An 18902-nucleotide genomic window follows, 5' to 3' on the forward strand; every position below is an offset into this window, starting at 1 on the left:
AGGTGCTCTGAACCTCCACCTTGAACAGCCCATTTATGTCTTTTCCAAACTGAAAGTACAGAGGGGCTGTCTGAGGGAGTCCCCCAAGGTGAGGTTGGCTTCAAGTTCAGTGGCCTGAATCTTGCTCTTGAAATAGTCTAGGTATTAGTAAGTCCCACAGCTCACCAGAATTGCTGATGAATAACTCTGCTTGCCTATCTGAACATCAGAAATAATGCTTAATAATTTTTCCCAGTCTACATTTGATTTTATTTGGGTTGAACTTCATCCTGGCCTCACCTTAGACATATAAAGGTAGAAGCATATTTGAGCTGGAAAAAGAGGGCTACTCTGTTCACCTGATTCCTAAAAGTCATACTAACCTATCCAGTGACTATCCCCTGTTGAGGCTACCACAATGTACTATTCTCAGGGCAGCCGTGGCAGAATAAATAAAGTCAGTTGTGCAGTAACATGAAAAAGACACTTGAGCACAAAACACATTTATTTAATAACACACAGTTATTTCAACAAATGGTAGGAATTCAGTCACTTAAGCATAGGCAACTGATGATATTTTGGAAACCCTGAAGTATTTTAACCCATCTCCAGTTGCAGTTGGGAAGGGCCAGGGTCTCCCAGGTTACATCAGGCCCTGTGTTTTAGGGCATCTAAACTGAACTTAAAAACATTTGTTTAGTGAACTGAATTCTATCCTGACAATGCATGGAGATTCTAGCCATGGTGAGAGGTACCTAGCGATTAATTACATTGTGGTTACCCCTTTTATGTTCAAAACATCCTTACAATTTTACAAGGTTCCACAATAAACATTCTGCTGATATATCTACATGGAATATTCAGTTATCCCAGGGCCACTTAGCTTTGTGAAACCTGGTTCTGGATGTATCTGTACTCTTCCAGGGTGTAGAGCTAAGCGGTCAGAAAACAAGTGGTCAGAAAAAGAAAGGGGAACAGTATTTAGGAAGCTTCCTGCACTTCCTATACAGAGGAAGAGTCAAAGGAAAATGATGAAAATTTGTAATGATGGACTGAGAGGAGAAGAAAGACGATACCAGAAATGGTAAACAAAGGCAGGAAATAGCCTGCTGGTGGTGTTAGTTCTTGATTAAGAGCCCGTTAAGTTTTGGCTAGAGGGCTAAACCCGAGGAGACATTTTGTCAGCCCCAATGTGGAGAGAAAACAGAAAGACAATAGAACAATTAGACAAAGGAAGAGAGCAGAAGTGAACAAACATATTGCCCCTATTACAATGACACACAGCTAGAGCTTTGCAGCAATACTGCCCAGCTGCCTTTAGACCGAGTGAAAATGAGAAAATAAATCAAACCCTCTTTTGACTGTCAAGGGCAAAGAGAGAACTGTTTCTATTTCAGCCACTGGTAACCTGATAGCTTGCCACAGTATATTTCACATAAGGAAGTCTGTAAAGCAACATCTAAGTGTTCCTTGTGATTAATACTCCTTATGATCTGCAGCCACCTAATCACATCCTGACCCCAGTGAGCGTCGGCTCTGAGAACGGACGGGCTGTGGGAGCAGGGTGGGCTACCAGGAGGTGCTGGTGAATGATGGAGAATATGGAGAGAAAAAGAGGACCTCTGCAGACATGAATAAATAAAATAGTGGCAAACCCAAAGCACTGACCTCAGGAATAATGCCATAGGTCCCAGAGCTGTGCATATCTATTGAAAGAAAGAGGGCAATCCATTCCTCACTTCCAGATGCACTGAATGTAGGATATGCTTTTTTTCCTTCAATTTAACTCAAAAAAAACCAACAAAAAACTACAGCATGAAACACAGCACTATCCAGAGGAACAGAACACTAGCTCTGAAGGGATTCCTAGGATGCATTAATCAGTGCTTGGACTGCCCAACAGGACAGATATTCCGCACTGCACAGTAATTCATGCATTCTGAATGGTAACAATGCTAATAAACTTTCCTGTGGGTTTTTTCCCCCAGGAATTAGGTGCATTCCTGGATATCTAACAGCCTGGACCATAACACAGTCCCTCTCCCAGCCAGATAAGCTTTGCAGGCACCACTGATCTGAGACAGACATGTCTGGGCTGGTGGGCCATTAGATGTAGGTCTCTGCCCAGATTTCACATGATATTGATCCACGTCTGGATCAAACACACACAATGCCAATTTCCTTTGCAGCACAGGGTTTTTCTGAATAGGCACTGATTTGGAACCATGCAGACCTCCAAAACAACAGTTTACCCAGTATATCTCAAATGCTTAATATGGCTTTGAAATTTTTTTTCAACAGGACACCTTTGACTGCTTATAAGCAAATTAATTCCAATCTGTTCTATTGTCTCTTCCTAATCTTATCCATAGAATATGCTTTCAGACATTAAAGCATCCAAATCAAAGAAAATGGGCCCAGGCACTGAAGTGACTAATAGTCCACCTAAAAAAAATCTGGAAATCTTTATGAGTGTACTACACACACTTTTTGTTTCACCTTGAAGGGGAAAAAAGGCTTTAATTCTAAAAAAAGTGTTTATTTCCATTTTTCATTTATGCAAATTACATTCTGAATAAATAAATTTACATAATACATGTCCCTGCTAGACAACTTGGAGCAACATTTGCCAAGAGAAAGACAGGCTTTTCTGATACTAATGCATAAAACATGCTGAATAAAAAAATTAAAACAAATCATATTGTGTAAATAGCTGATGTGCAACTCTGAAAAGAATAGAGGTACTGATGAATTACTCAGGATTGTCTTGTTCAATTATTTCTTACATGCTACCAGTTAAGGGTATATTTAAGTAAAGGTTTTAATAGAGACAGTCATATCCCAAACCACTGAAATCCATAATAATTTTCCCCCTTTAATTTCCATGCAACAGGCATGTAGATTTCTCTGCTGAAGCACCCAATACTGTCAGGCTTTTGGTCTTGGAAAACCAACCTGTTTAGCATGTAGTTATATGCTGTGCAGAGGCTGCAGCTCCAAGAAGGCAGATCTCTTATACTGTTTTGGAAATGTAGGGAGTGCCTTCCCTACTTTAATCAAAACCTAATCCTTGATCTGTGTATCCTGTGTCCATGTGAAATACAGGTTTCATGACTGTAAAGGTTGCTTCCAGTCTTGGAACTGCCACAGGGGAAGGATCAGACAAAAATCACTGACAGTATGCTCTTTAGAGGTATCCATGGCCTTTCCCCACTGACTGCATAGGGTAGATACTGAAAGGCAACCCTTATTCTTTATGGTCCATCCAGAAACTGTCAAACTCTGATCATACTTGGAGCTTGGACACCCTCCTGCACATTTTCCACATTGGAAAATCTGTTCTGGTCAGCTGAATCCTTATGGTATTTTCCCTGAAGAATGAAAACTATTCATGGGCCTGAGTCCCACAGAAGGCTTGAGTACTATAAACGGCATCACCACATTTTTACATGCTGTGATGCTTTGTAGAATTTGAAGATACCTTTTCTAGGTGCAGAAATGTGAGTTTCTCACATGCTTCCTTGGAGCCACTGAAGTGTGGGATATACAAAGCCTACAGACTGGAAGCTACATAAGAAGGCCAAGAAGAAACCTTAAGAAAATATAATTTAATCCCATGCCTCTGCTAAGAAATCCCAGCCATAAGATTGGCACTAAAAACAGTGTTTTCTAACAGCTACCTGCAGGAGAATAAATTCTATTTGCTTAATGCATAGTCTGGTTGTTAGGAACATACATTTGGGATATGGTACGTCATACCCATCCACCACCTGCCAGGAGATTCCCCTTGGAAGGCTGTTTGCTGTTGCAGACTGAGTCGTTTACTTGTCAGATCTGCTCCACCATGAGTGAAAATACCTGAGTGTACTTTGGAGGAGTTTGATCCCCAAACAACCAGCAAACAGCCTGTTGGTTGTGACACTCAGCATTCATACCAGGTCAAATCCAGCTTGGACACAGTGGAAATCTGAAGGTATGCCTTGTTCCTGCAAGGTCTAGCAGGTTGGTTTGGAGAATGTTTCACAGCTCAGGTCCTTCAGGCAATAGAGGATGGGTATACCTTGATGAGAGAAACACAACATGGCAGATACCTGTGCCCTTGGAGACCCTACTAGCAGAGAGTTAAAGGGTTTGGATAATTACAGTGAGGTCTGCATTCATGCATTCATCCCCTAAAAATGCTGGACAAGCTAGTGAAGTTCCAGGCTTACAAAACTTGGGGTATTTGATTTAAACCAATGTAGAGTTCTTATTTTTAAAATCATTATTTTAAAGCAATCTTACAAGTAAAATAGGTAAAATAAGACCCAGGCTCCTTATTTAATGACAGAACTTCACAAACCACAAATTTAAAAGAACCATCAAAGAGTTTGAGATTTATAATAAAATGAGGAGAATTTGACACTACAGAATTTTGTGTCAACACAAGATTAAGTCTGGCTAACTGGTGATACAGGAATACTCCAGCTCCACCGGTGGGAAATGCATAGGAGGCCTCAAATCCGAGACTTACTCTGGTCAGACTCTACATCAGTAAGACACTGCTTCAGGAGTCCTTGATTTTCCTTGTTTCACTGTGAAGTGGCTGGCCATATTATCTTGGGAAGTACAGATTCTTCTTTTCATGGGTACTCCAGAGCTTCCTAACTAGCATCTTGGCAGAGAAGAAAGAGAAAGAAGGGGTGGAAAGGACTCTTGCATCTTTTCTCTACAGCAGATATGTAGGGAAACTGTGAAACAAGTTCAGGCTGTTTCCTGCTTCAGGAATACTTGAAGCCACTTGCCCATAGGAGTTTCCAATTTACATTCTTTCTTGGATAATCTAGGTGCAATTGAGTATTTTGTTAATCCCCAGTGTAATCCAGACTTTATAGTTCAGTTTTAGGCAAAAACTACAGGGTTTGAATATGAGCTTTAATAGCTGAATGATCATGGATGACTGCAAGCTTTTGGTATGACAGACCCCTATCCACTTTATGACTTTATCTTGCACTCTCTTCGAGTAATATATCTATTATTCCAAAATGCATGGCTTGCTTAAAATCACAGCTAAATTATAACTGGATTTCACATACCAATTTATTAAACTGGAGTTTTAATAATTTCACAGTCACCTGGCAGAAGGGCTCATTTCCCACCTTGCCTTTACCTGTGGCTGCATGCCAGAACATGCTTATGCTGCATTGGAACTCAGTGATGTATGAATTCCCACATCAGTATTTTGTTGTGTCCATGACTTTAAATCTAGGACACAGTAAAACCCAGCTGTGCAAGTCATTGCCTTGTGAATGAGCTTCTCACAGAGTAAGGGAAAAAAATCCCAGCTCCTCCACCAAACTGGCAGTATTGTTATAAGGTGATTGCTGGGACAGAAGCCACCGGTGCTGCCATGCACACAAACTTGTTCAGGCTAGTAAGTGCTGAACTTTGCCTTTGTTGAAATCATCAACAGAATCTAGATTTAAGTGAAATGAATACACTTTGGAATAATAAAAACCAGTAGCATTTCTACTTTTCATGCAACAGTCTAAACTCTTAGTGAATAGTTTAGTCAAACTATCTCTTTCAAGCTGCTTGCTTGTTTCTCTGATGTGAAGGACAAGGAATTTAGAAGACAGCAAATTAGTTATAAGTTTTCATGGAATCACAGAATCAATTCGGTTGGATAAAACCTCTGGGATTATGGAGCCCAACCTGTGGCAAAACACCACCTTATCAACTAGACCATGGCACTGAGTGCTACGGCCAGGCTTTCTTTAAACACCTCCATAGCTGTTTTAATATTTAAAGATAACTCATTCCAACGTCTAGTCATTCTTTCTGTGAATGAATTCCTCCTAATGCCTGAACCTCCCCTGGCGTTTTGAAACATTTAAAAGCCAGAAGGGAAAAAAACCTCTAACACCATGACTTGGAGATTAAGGACCGAAGGCTGGTTCTCGATGGGTTTTGCCTGCATACCAAAGCGATAACGAGAGGGAACAGCCGCGCTCGGCAGCGGTCTGTGCAGATCGGTCAGGCGGTGCAGGAACGATCCTGTTGCTCCCACAGCAGCGCAGGCAGCGCCGGCACTTCCCGCGGCCACCGAGGCCCCGGCCCGCCCCGTGAGGGCCCGGCGGCGGCGGGCGGGGCCGGCAGCAGCCGGGACCGCAGGGCGCAGGCGCGGGCCGGAGCCGGGCCCGGCAGCGGCGCAGGCGCGGCGGTGGCCGCGGGATCCCAGCAGGCGCGAGGGCGGTGGGACGCGGTGCGGGCCCAGCATGTCGGAGAAGAAGCAGCCGGTGGACCTAGGACTCCTGGAGGAGGACGACGAGTTTGAGGAGTTCCCGGCTGAAGGTGCCGGGCGGGGGCGGCACGGGACGGGACGCCAGGGCACGACAGGCCGCGGCCCGCAGGCGGGAGCGCCGCGGCCTGGGTCGGGCGGGGCGGGCGGGACGCGGCGGGCGGGAGCGGCGGTGGGACTGGCGGTGGGACTGGGGCGCCCTGGGCGCGGGCCCTGCCCGCGGGGCCCCGCGGCTCCCCGCGACACCGCTGTGCTGCCGCTCCGCAGGGCCCGGCTGAGACCCGCGGAAGCTTCCCCGGTGCCACGCGGGTCCCTGCCCAGCCCCCACCCGGGCAGGGGCGACAGCGCCGTCAGAGCCGCGATCGAGCGCGGTCGTGGTGCCCGTGGCCGGCTCTGTGCCGGTGTCACGGCGCTGGGCACATCGCGCTGGAAGTGCTGTGTCATTGTGCGAGAGGGCTGGGAACAAGTGCGGGAGAAATGTACTGCTTTTTGGCACTGGAGATGAGAATCGGAAGGAAGAGGAGGGATGAGGGCTGGAAACTGAGCGTAAGGTGGAAAAATGTGTGAAAATGAAATGCAGTGCTCTGTAGTTACTCCAGGTCTCTTTACCTATTGAAGCACTGATACGTGTCTGCTGGTTTGCTTTTCGTACGTACAGATATACTTAATAAGGAAGTTAAATTCGGTAAAACAGCTGTGTCCCTTAGCAGAGATAGACTTGGAAACATCCCTGTTAGGGCATATTTGCTTTTTATGTCCTTAATTCTGGGGTTGTCTCAAGTTGTGAATCATGAGAAATCATATATATCATGATGAATGTAATGTCAGGACTTTTTTTCTCTAACGTCTTTATTACATGTGGTTTTTCTGTGGCCTTACAAGCCTTAGGTGTTCTGAACCCTTTGGTATTGCTAATATTAATATTTTTGCATGCACTTATAGAGAAAGTTCATGACACAGGATATTGGCTTAAGTAAACTTACAAGATCGTACTTTCTTTTTCATAAGTGTTTCCTAAACAGGAAAAAAGAGTTTATCTTATTTAATGTCTATTAAGTATTCACAGTAGGGGAAGTCTCTGAAGCTTCTAGACCTTGGATTGGGCAGAGCCCTGGCTTGCTGTTTCAGAAGGTGAAATTAGTTTTGCTTGACTCTAGTAGTAATGCTAAAGCAAAGTACTGTGCAGGCTTTCTGGGTGGACCAGAGAGACCTACTAAAAACTGACCATCATTAGGCTTCTAAATGTTCTTTCTTATAGAAAATAAGAACCTCTAAAGGGGTCCATATGAATCCTCAAGTGAGGTCGTAGTTTTGAGATGTTGAGTGTTCAGGCCACTTTGTTATCTCGAGTATTTAGGAAAGAACTGTGATAACTGGGCTCAAACCCACTCCATTTAATTATTTCAAATTAAAACACCGCTTTCTAGCAATAGAAGAACTTTGTGTTCTATTACCCAGTTTTTATCCAAAGGAAATTAGATCATGCAAATCTGTGTTGAGGGGTGAAAACATGGACTTTTGGGGTTTATTCCAACCTAAAAATTTACTTAATTTATGAAATCAAGTTATGTATCAAAACCAGATGTGCCAAATTTTTATAGGATAATTTAAACTATAGCATAAGTATACTACAGTATATGAAAATAGGTGTAAACGAGTCACTTAAGAATCTTTTGTATAGTGCATTTCAGAATATAAAAATGTAATGTGTAAAGTGATAGAGCAGGGGTTAAAAAAATCCCTAAAATCCTAAGAATTGTTTTTTGTTTCTGAAGTGCAAAATTAAACAATCAGTGATCAGCATATGAAAATGTATTTTTAAGGAGCTCAGCCATGACAAGGTTGTGGTTTTGTTGTATATTAGTAATTCTTAATGGCAGTGATCTTAATACTTTCAATCCCAGATAATGCTCTACCTTTTTCACTTTTGTTTAGTCACAGGCATATAATGTAGCACAGAGTAATAACTATTATACAGTTGGAGAGTAATGGTTTCAATATCCAGATGCTGCAGAATCTTGTCCTACGGAGATGAGAATGTAATTTAGGCTTTACTTTCACCCACCTCCCCACCCCAGCAAGGAAGATTACATGGGCCTTTCTGACTCCTCTTTACTCAGTGTGATTTAGAGCATCATTTTGCAGTCTGCCCTGCTGATCTTATATGACTGAAGCTGCTGTTTGTTGTGCTGGATATGAGTTACTGGGAGATTTTTTTTCAAGTTTGTAGTTCTGTCTGAGCTACTTGTGTGCTTGTAGATAAAAACGTTTGTATTAATTTTAAGTTGTTTGAACTTTGTTTTTTTCTCTCTTTGAAATCAATAAAATTTGATGAAAAAAATCAATGGAATATAAATTGACAAAATTTTGTTTTGATGAAAAATCAGTGGCATATAAATTGGCAAGGGCAAAGCTTATTGCAGGTAGTTCTAAAGGATAAGCTCTTCCCTTTGAGCAACTAGCAATACCACTAAATCCAAATAATGCATTTTATATACAGTGTTTTTTCTTCACCTTTTCTTCCCAGTTCTTTTCTTTTGCTCTCACAGCACAATTTCTATGCTACTTTGTCTTTTCCCATGATATAATTTGAGTAGGGAAATTTAATTGTAATGCCTTCCACACGTGTGTCTTTAATCAGTGACAAATGCATTTTCCTGTCCTGGTGAATCTCAAATATTAATTTTGTTGCCTGTCAGTGTTAGAAAAAGGAGGAGAAAATGCAAAGACCAGGCTTCATTCTTAGTAAGTTAGCTGTTCACAGTGAATTAGTTTTTGATGTTTTACCGCACTAAATTTCTCCCCTGCTTTCCCCATATCTCCATTAGTGTTTTATGTTACTTTAGGCCTTAGTCTGCAAAGCTTTCTGTGCATGGGCAGCAGATGGCTTACTAAAATGGAAGAGGAAGAACAGTGTTATCTCTTTAAATACACTAATAGACTTTGAGAAATAAAAAGTTCCAAGTGTCAAAATTAGGGGGCATTTTTTTTTTTTAACATTTAAAAAACTGTCTTTCAGTAGGAGTAAACTAAGAAACTGAAAAAAAAAATCAAGTAAGCCAACTTCTATTTTCATAGTGATTCTGAGCCTTTCATTTTCATTATTTTTCTAAACTATTTTATTTTTTTTAATAATGAATCATGAAGTGTGTGATCAGTAATTTGTCAAGGGTGATGTGCCAGATTACTTTATTATAGGAAAAATATAAATAAGGTTAGTAAATGTGTTATGTAGACATAAAGTGTTTCCCTACAAAGGCAAGACAGCTTCTGCTGTCTTGGGAACCCAGAAATAGCTGATTAGAGGTATCAAGTGATGTTTGCAGATGCTTGTCTCAATTTGCCTTTGCTTCTGCATCACAGATAGTTTTTGTCATTTGTCCATCGACTGTCTGCATCTGATTTGAGGGAACAGAGAATCTGTTTTTCTGTTTTGGCAAAAGCATCTGATACATATTTACTTTTTTAATCTGAAAAAGGTGTTTAAATACAAATCTGGAAGGATAATGCTACGGATTATCCATAAGTATGCAAAATATCTCTTAGGAAGTTTTAATCTCACAAGCCATGATGTGTGTGTAATGATGTTTTTCACCAAGTTTCATTTTTGTTGTAATTACAGAAACTCTGAGATGTGTTTTAGATCTTTTTGTCTCATAAACACTTGAATGTGATCCAGACTCTTCTGGTAAATTTACCAGAAGTCTGTCTTTCCCTGTGGCTGAGCTAATTGGTCAGCAAGACATGGTATCAAAGCAGCACAGCATACAGCACAGCATTTAGATCTGGTTTTCTGTCTTTAGATTGGACTGGTTTAGATGAAGATGAAGATGCACATGTCTGGGAAGACAACTGGGATGATGACAATGTAGAAGATGATTTCTCCAATCAGTTAAGGTAATGTTATTTAAACTTACTGTTCTAGAAGACAGGTAAAATACTTAAAATGGAGTTGATTAGTTAATGGCTTAAAGTTTGAAATCTGCTTACTTTAAAAAAATAAACATCTGAAACAGAAATAAATGGAAGTTCTACTTTTTGCTTTTCTCTTTAAAGCCTTTTAGAACTAGGGATTACAAGACTCTGAAGTACTGATCAGCATTTCATCTTTTAATAATTATGCTGAAATATGCCTTAGGAAATATGCCATTGTGGTGACAGAATTTTGCTCTATTACACAAACAACGCAAAGATCAAAGAAAGCTGAGATACAGTTGACACTTTGTCAATTTAACATGAGTGGATCCTCTTCTAATGACTTTTCTATGTGTGTGTGAAAGTTTGGAATTGTACTGCCAAGATTAATGGCAAGGCATCCAAGATTATCCCTTTGTGCTATGTGGTGTGCAAAGTATGTTACAGTTTTATGTCTGTACTTTAAAACAGCACTGCTGTTTGTCCAAATGGGCAAATTTTCTGGAGATTAGTCATCTGTATGGAAGTTAAGGTTCTTTCCTATGTGATCAACATACTGTTTAGGAGCAACAACAGCAAAGTAATTGTTAATTACATGCTTTAAAAAAAGTGTTAGCAATTTGTGTACCTCTAAACCAGTTGCTTAATCCTCTTTGTCACTTGCAGTTTCAGTAATCCTTTACTGACGCATAATTGTAACTTAAATTGTTTCAAGCATTCAGAACAAAGCCAGATTTTATAATTAATCCCTCAATATGTTGCATGAAGAGCAAAATGTCTGTAATATGCCTGCTTAAACAGTTCCTGGGTTGATCTCCCTTGTACTCCAGGGAAAGAAATTAGTTTTGTATCTTCTGCATAAAAAATTGTTGGTATAGTTATTTCATGGTTATTTCATGGTTGAAAGGCAGTTAAATGGTAGTATTGGAAATCATGTAGTGAAACAGACTTTCAAGAAGTACTGTAATTCTTGATAGACATATTTGATCTATATCAAACTTTCTGTAACTGGCCTCAGTCGCAGACTGCAGTATTGCTGACCATATAGTGGTTTGCAGTGTTGCTTGGTTGTAGCATGTTTCTTATATCTCTAGAAAGCAAATGCTGCAGTCCTCCACTTTGAAAGTCCTACTACTAATTGTGCAAACTAACCCAAAATATTTTTAGAGATCTGTACTTCTGCATCTAGATACACATATGTTAAGACTAGGGGATAAAACAGGATGCATCCTTGCTGGTGTCTTCAGAGGCAGGTGAGAACCAAAGTGATGGCAGGGCAGGAGTGATAACAATTGTAGTTCCTGACTTGCTGTCCTGGCCACAACTGAGGACAACAGAGCAATTGTTTCCCTCAGAATTGTTCACTACAAGGTGTATTGCACCAAGACATAAATAAAAATTTCAGACTGCACTATTCTAAAAGCAGGAAAAAAAAAGCTTATAATTGTTTTGGAAGTACATGCATTTAAGTCAAATACAATAGTGAACTTGCTTGAGTTAAGGAAATCTTGAGAATAATGCGTAAGATTCTTGAGAATATAATGTATAAGATAATATTCTGGTTATTCTAATGAGTTTGGAGATGTTGTAGGTGCATAGGTGCTGCTTTGTGCCATATGGTGGGTCAGAGGGCAATAACTGATTAAAACAGATATTTGAATTTTTCACTGAGAAGTCACTTAGAGTGATCTAAGATAAAAAACTGGAGTTCAAGAACTAGAGCAAGTAAGGTTATGGTTGTTGGTATGACTCAAAAAGCAGTATGATATTGCTATTTAAAATGATTGTATATTGTTTAGTATATATTTTTTTTTAAAAATCAAACATCTAACACTATTGTATGTGTTTCAATACATCTGTCTCTTTTTTATACAGAGCTGAATTAGAAAAACATGGATACAAGATGGAAACATCATAGTTTTTGCAGAAAATGGAGTGGTTTAACACTGAACTGTGGATAGACTTTATTGAGAAAAGAAGAAAAAATGGAAAGTGAGAAGACACACTTAGTTCATTATCTGCTTGGATTTATTATTGTTTTGTATAAAAAATAAAGTTTTTAATCTTAGCCTAGTCATACATTCAGCCTCTACTCACCTGGTACCTTGTATTTTGGTTCTGAAATTACTTGTGTGGCGGAATTCATGGACCTGCCTGGAATGCCTCTAATGGTCTGTCAGTGGCTGATGCTCTTGCACCTGTCCTGGGGAGCTAAACAGGTGTAACCAGAATGAAGACTAATGAATGTTGCTGTCACAGGAAATAAAATACTTGTGTGTTCCAATTAAAATGCAGCAGAGATAGAATGCAGTTTTAGGGAGTGATACAGCTTGTTTTGCCTCCGCATTTTATTTTATAATTACTTGGGATTTTTTTCATAGTCATTTCATGTGAGTGCTGGCTTAATAAAACAGACTTCAAAATGTCTTGCAACAGCAGAAATCCAGACTCCCAATCTGGTCCTGCCGTTTCTCAGGACTGATAAAGAGGAGACTTCTGTGGAGGTGAAAGTTCTGTTCTTGCACGTATTTGAGCCTAGGAATCTCTGCTGAAATTGCTTCCAATTTGCCAGTTACAACAGTTCATCTGTATCACACAAACATACCTGCTGAGAACGGAAATCAAACTTCCAACTCATTTCTTGGAGGCCAGCAAAGATTTGCCAGAAAGATATCACAGTAGTGACTGGATTCAATTACTCTCTGAACTAGAAAACAGAAAGTGGAAATTACCACCTCTATTACCACTTCCACGAACGCTCCCCAAAGGAGCTGTTAAAGCTGGTGTATGCAAAGACAGAGGGAGATGGCAGGCATGGCTCCAAATTAAGTTAGTTTTTTTTAATAAAGGCAACTATAGTTACATACTCATGGAATGTGAATGAGCTACTTGCTTTTTATCTGTTCATGTAGAGAAAAAGAGACTTAACTGTTATTTAAATTTAGTTTTCAGAATAAAGGTATAGTTTATGAACATGCAGTTATTTAACCTTGTTAACCAAATAACTGAGTATCTTGTGTTATAATGACATTGATTAATGCAAAACGTGAGGAAGTTTCCCCTCCCCCAGATTATTAGGTGGTGCTATTTTAATGGTGGTGGCAAGATTCACTGCAACCCTTACTGCTTTCTGAAGATAGCTATGTAAAGACTGAGAACTTCATTGCCATCTGAATGGTTCTGCAAAACTCAATTTTTGGGTGGTGTTGGATATTGTCAGTTTACCCAGCTCTTTGCTGCTTGGGGAAAGAAAGAGAAGGCTTTTCAAGTAGGCTTGCCCTAGTTATTTAAATTGTTCACATTGAGATGTGTGGCTCATGCAGCTCAGTTCAATAGAATACAAGTCCTGGAGTTCATATTTTGAAACATAACAAATGTAAAGTCTGTGTATTGAGTGGCAAATAACAATACAAACATCCTCAGGTTAGCATTGGGAGTTAAGGAAAAAAGTATGTTGAATACAGTTCTGGGATTGCTGGTGTTATTAAAACAGCAGTACTGGAAGGTTAAGTAGCACAACTGACCAAAAGAAGATGACAAAGTAATTGTGGGGATGTCTGGTGCAATCTGGCTAGAGACAGCTGCTCTCCATTACAGGACTCTGGAAACCTGACTAAAGCAGCCTTGTCCCATTGATTGCAAACAGCAGGAGGAAGCCATGGAGATGGGAAAGCATCTTTGTCTCAAGAATGCTTTGTTTTTGCTGAGCCTTAGTTGTATTAGTATCTTTCCCTCTTTTTTCACAAAAGCAGAATTGGAAGGGAAGCTTCAGCTGAGGAAGTGGCTCCACACTCTTGTAGTATTAACCTTCAGCTGCTGGGTTGTGATATGAAACCCCCAGCTGCAAAAAAAGGAGAGCAATCTGCTTTGAAGGTCAGTTTGATGATACGGTCTTAAATGGTGTCTGCTTAAGAGAATGTATTGCAAAGGAGTAAGTAAGTCATAGGCAAAGTGCTTCAAGAATGTAGCTTACTGCAAAATCAAACACTTCATGTGGGCTGATTTTCTATATAATTACCACTGATTTTCACCACTAAATTTGCCCCCTCTCAAGTTTACTGTGTGGTCACATGGTTCTTTTTATGCATTCTAGTTTAAATATGACTTGGGAACTTTTCTACTTCTGATTTCTTTCTGGAAATTTTAAAACTTGGCTGCTTTTGAGACAAGCTAGAGGCTTTTTGCCTCTGTTGGTTCACTTTTGACAGCTTTGGTGTTCAAGAAGGAAGTTGAGGTGGTTGGCCAGGATGTTATAGTATAATGTACCCTAATGTGCCTGCTATTCAGCTTTAAAAGGAGCTAATATTCCTGTGTGCCTTTTTTAGATTGGCATTGCTGGGCGAGGTTTCCTTTGGAAGACGTTCCTGGAAGTGTTGTAATGACCCCTGTTAGATGATGGAATGCATGAAGTGTGGGAGACAGGAGTACTTTGGGGTTGTGAGGGAGGACCCACTGAGAGAAGACAAAAGATTTCGGAAGGAAGATCTGCAGCCAGTCAAGGGTGGGAATGTGTTGAAGAGAGGGAGGTTTGGCAAAGATCTGAGTGGAGGAGAGACTGGGCTTTCTAGTCAAGAAGTTAGGGCAGCACATGGAGGTGTGTGTGTGGCGATGGCTGGGTGTGGGCTGCTGGGTAGTCCCTGTTCCCTCGGAAGGAGATTTAGGTTGATGTTTTCCTGTGTTTGGGGACCTGTCCTCCTCATTAGCCCATGCCTCAGCCAAGCTGTGCAACTCTTGGCCAGTATCCTTACTCTGAGCCATGCCAGGGTATGTAGCACACGTCTACAGCTCTGCATGAGGAAGGAGGGGGTGTTTTGCAGCGTGGGGAGGGTTGACTCGCTGTGACCTAGATGCCGAGGATGTCTCCAAGCTAACTTGGGGGAAAGCTCTGGAACATTCCTGATTGCCAATGTCTGGCACTCATGCTCTCCCTTGATCCTTGAGAAGCCATGCAGAACTGAGAAGAAATGCAGTCAGAGATAAGCACACAGAAAAGTGAGCAGTCCAAAGGCTGTTTGGAAGGCCTTAAATTCAGCTCTTTTGTTTCAGAATAGCCTTTGCTGTTTCCCCCCCAGGCACCTGCCTCTCCCTGCTATCTTGTGCAACATCACGAACAGCTTGCCCAGGTATTTTCTGCTGCTGGCTCACTGTGTGTCCTGTTCCCCTCCTGCTGCACCGAGTCCACGTGGTGCTGTATAGAACGAGAAAATGTGGGTCTCCATAACCAAGCAGTGCGGCTGTTTCACAATTGCTCAAATACATTTTCCACTGTCTCTGGGAGAGGGAGAAGTGTTTTCCCCTCTTTGAAGTGTACGATTATTTTAAGTGTGAGACCCCAGGACCTCATCTTTCACTGGGTTTGGTAGTATGTAAAATGCTCTGCACGTTCAAATGTTTCTTTAGCTTCAGTTACTGCTGTGCATATTCAGCGTTTCTGCCAATCAGGATTTATGGGGTACCAAGTCAGCCACCCAGAAAAGGAGGCACATGCATTACAACCTTTGCAGCTTTTGTAAGGAATGAGGCAAGGACTCCACAAATGGCTACCTTTCCCTGCTAGCTTTTTCTTGAACCTTATTTTTTTTTCTCATCCTGTTTTCTCTTGAACATTAACAAGGACTAATAAGTCCCCTGAGGGAGGGGGTACATATAAGAAAACATGCGATCATAAAATTAAAGACTATAAAAATACATGTGGATGGGAAAGGGAATTTATATTTCACAGAGTCTCAGTTCCAGCATTTCCTATCTTCTAACTGTCTCACTTTACAGCACAAATAATAATCTTCTAATGCAGGTATGATTTTTTTTTTGTTTGCATAATGATACAGCTAAATTTGATTTAATTTCAAGGCATGCAGGGAAATAAGAAGATTGATGCCCAGAAAGTTTTTGTGGTGGAATTTTACTAAAGAATAAATGTTACATAACATTTCAAACACAGTGAGATCCTTCAAGATGAAGTGTGTGATATAAATGTAAAATATTTGCAAACTATAATTTAGCAACCGTTTTAAAATCACAGTCAGTTCCAACCTCTTACATGTAACGGGTGAGATCCTTTATCAGCTGCAAGCTAAGGGCAGTGAATGTGAGATTCATTAAGTAATTATATAGGAACATTAATTTCAAATTAATTTCAACAGTTGTTTTAGACATTAGCAACCAAATTAGGGGACCAAAGGCAAACAGTAATGCAGCTTAATACTTTTAATAAATGAAGGCATTTGAAGTGATTTACATAAATCGGATGATAAGTTCTCATTTAATGGGCTTCCAAATGCCCCCGCCTCCCCTTCCCGTTCACCTTCCAGCGTTTCCAGGCTGTGTGTGCTCTACATTTACCCAGCTCTCCTGTTACATCGTTGTTACATTATTACTCAAATCCTTCCTACATCGGCTTTATAAATAGCGGTCAGACTTTCTGGAATTTGTTACGGTGAGCTGGAACCCTTTAAGGCTTCTGAACCTACAGCGCTGGGAGGCACGGGAAGGGAATGGAGCCACTGTTGACAAGGCTTCTAGGAAAATAAATGGTGGAGAACAAAAAAAGCAGATTAGGGTATTGGGGGATGCGTGCCTACAGGCAGGGCAGGGAGATGAAAACCAGCCCATCAGCAAGTGAATGGGTCACATGTAATGGATAATGACCAGCCCTTTTCTTCTTTCCTGCAGTGAGCTCAAGGCTCTTAATGAAAAGGAACAGGCGCTGGTCTGGATTTACACTGCACCTGATGGAGGCACGGCAGCTCGGTGACTCACAGGGAGGCGAAACCGGCGCTGCCAATGCTCCAGCCACCTCACCTGCCTTGCGTCCCTCCTGCCACGAGGAAAAGAAAAGCCCTTCCTTCACGGGGGAGCTGGTAGTCTGTGAGATGTAAAAGGCAAGATAGGGCAGCTAGGGAGCGTGGGTGATGGGCTGTGCTTCCCTTCCTCGTGGTATCGGTTTGCAGTGTCCAGCTAGGATGTGGTGGAACCGTACAATGCAAGCCTCTAACAAAGGTTCCTCTAACATCCTTATGTTAGAGGAATTGTTCCAGTCACCAGGTTGTTCAGTGATACTGTCCAGCTGGCAGTAATGTCTGAACCCTGTTTTTCAAGACTTGGGTAACAAACTGATGTTATCAGCCATTTCTCCCTCAGGAAAAGCAGTGGGGTGGCTGGGTGGTGACAGCATATCCAGAAAACAAAGGTGCAGTGATTCTGTTTGTGCTCAGCTAGGCGCTGCTTTCTTATGCCACAGATATCCAGCTCAGGCCAGAAACGCACAAAGAAGCATAAGCTCTGGAAGAAGAATTTGATCAATCTTATTTTGAAATATTTAAGATGTTAGTTTTCTCCTCCCTTCCCAAGCTGGCTGTTGTGCCCTCTCTGCAGGTGAGTGTGAGCTGGCAGAGCGGAGACCCAAACATGTTTTCTTTTTGGCTGGTAGTTAGCCATGGATGAGGATCCCAGAAGGACATGAGGGCAAAGAGAGAACCATGGCAGCAAGATTAAAAAAAACACCTGTTTTCTCTCTGGAGGTTAAAATGGGAGAGGGTAAAAATCCTTTCTAAGCAGAAAGCAGCATCTGGGAGGGTATGTGAGCACATCACAGGTTGAATCACTGTAAAGGGCAATTCACTCCAAATTATACCTGTGAAATGGCAAGACCTCTAATGTAACAAGTCACGTAGATGGATCCGTTTCAAGACTATTGCTTCAGTGGCTTTTTAGGGTATATTATTTTTCTCTTTTTTTTCCCCCTGGGGCATATTAAAATTGCAGAGGGTGCTGTGCAAAGTGGACTTTATCCAACAGGTATCACCTTAGTTCTCTGGGTCTCCTGCTGCAGGGCCCAGCTCCTGGGCACTCAGTGCTGCAACCAGATGTGGCTTTTCAGAGCCAGGTTCCAGCTGCAGCTGATCCCTGCTACCTCAGACAAGAAATGGGCTATGCAGAGGTGGCACCAAATGGGTACTACTGTGTGTTGCCCAATGGGAGCCTGAGCTTCAGCCTAGGAATGTGATCTTCTTGCAGCCTTAATTTCTTAAATTAAGAAATTTAAGGGATTTCACTAAAACATGTGCTGGATTCTGTTCCTTGCTCTGCTACTCTATGATCAATATCCATTAGAAGAGAGAGCACAGGAGCGTTTCATTGCCTGTGAGCATGACTAAGATTACCATGGTACTGTACATCCCTCCCAGGATGGCATTTCTAGGCTGAGCCATGCCTTGTTAGAGCCTGTCTGCCCCCTTTGTAGGTGCTTGCTGTCTGTACCACAAAGAGGGTCTGGCATGGAGCAAGCCAGCCTTAGAGGAATTATAGCAGTTAAAAAAGAAATTAAGAGTAATAAAACCAATGAGTAGAGATTTGATTGGAACTTGATGGAGCTGCAGAAACTGCATGACTCATCTTAAAAAGAATATATATATATATATATATATATAACATTTATAAATAGGCTTCTTTATTTCTGCAGTTCCTGTGGAATAGTTAGCAATTGATGTTCTTTATAAAAATAACTTAGATGTTATACAGATATCTAGGGCTTGCAGGTTGTGTTGTTTATTGAGAAAACACACCCTTTAGCAGTAGCCTTCTGTAAGAACAGGCATACATGGTGCTTTTACAAACACAGCATCAGGCATGGCCTTCCTGCCCTGAAACTGTCAGTGAGACTAAAACAACACACAGGGTACTCTGCAGGAGAGAATGGAGAGGGTTGTGATGGCCACTGGTAAAAGGA

The 18902-nt window shown here is 41.2% G+C and overlaps 1 non-coding gene across 1 annotated transcript; it reads left to right on the forward strand.

Annotated features, from left to right (window-relative positions):
* The first annotated feature begins 6149 nt into the window (after nt 1-6149).
* On the forward strand, nt 6150-12253 carry SEM1 (SEM1 26S proteasome subunit). The gene is made up of 3 exons (XR_015774107.1): nt 6150-6312; nt 10063-10156; nt 12050-12253. It is a non-coding gene; the product is annotated as an SEM1 26S proteasome subunit (transcript).
* The last annotated feature ends 6649 nt before the right edge of the window (nt 12254-18902 follow it).

This window comes from Pseudopodoces humilis, chromosome 1 (assembly GCF_049639895.1).
Source record: "Pseudopodoces humilis isolate 2021_Gansu_Grassland_sample_001 chromosome 1, ASM4963989v1, whole genome shotgun sequence".
Taxonomy (NCBI): Eukaryota; Metazoa; Chordata; class Aves; order Passeriformes; family Paridae; genus Pseudopodoces; species Pseudopodoces humilis.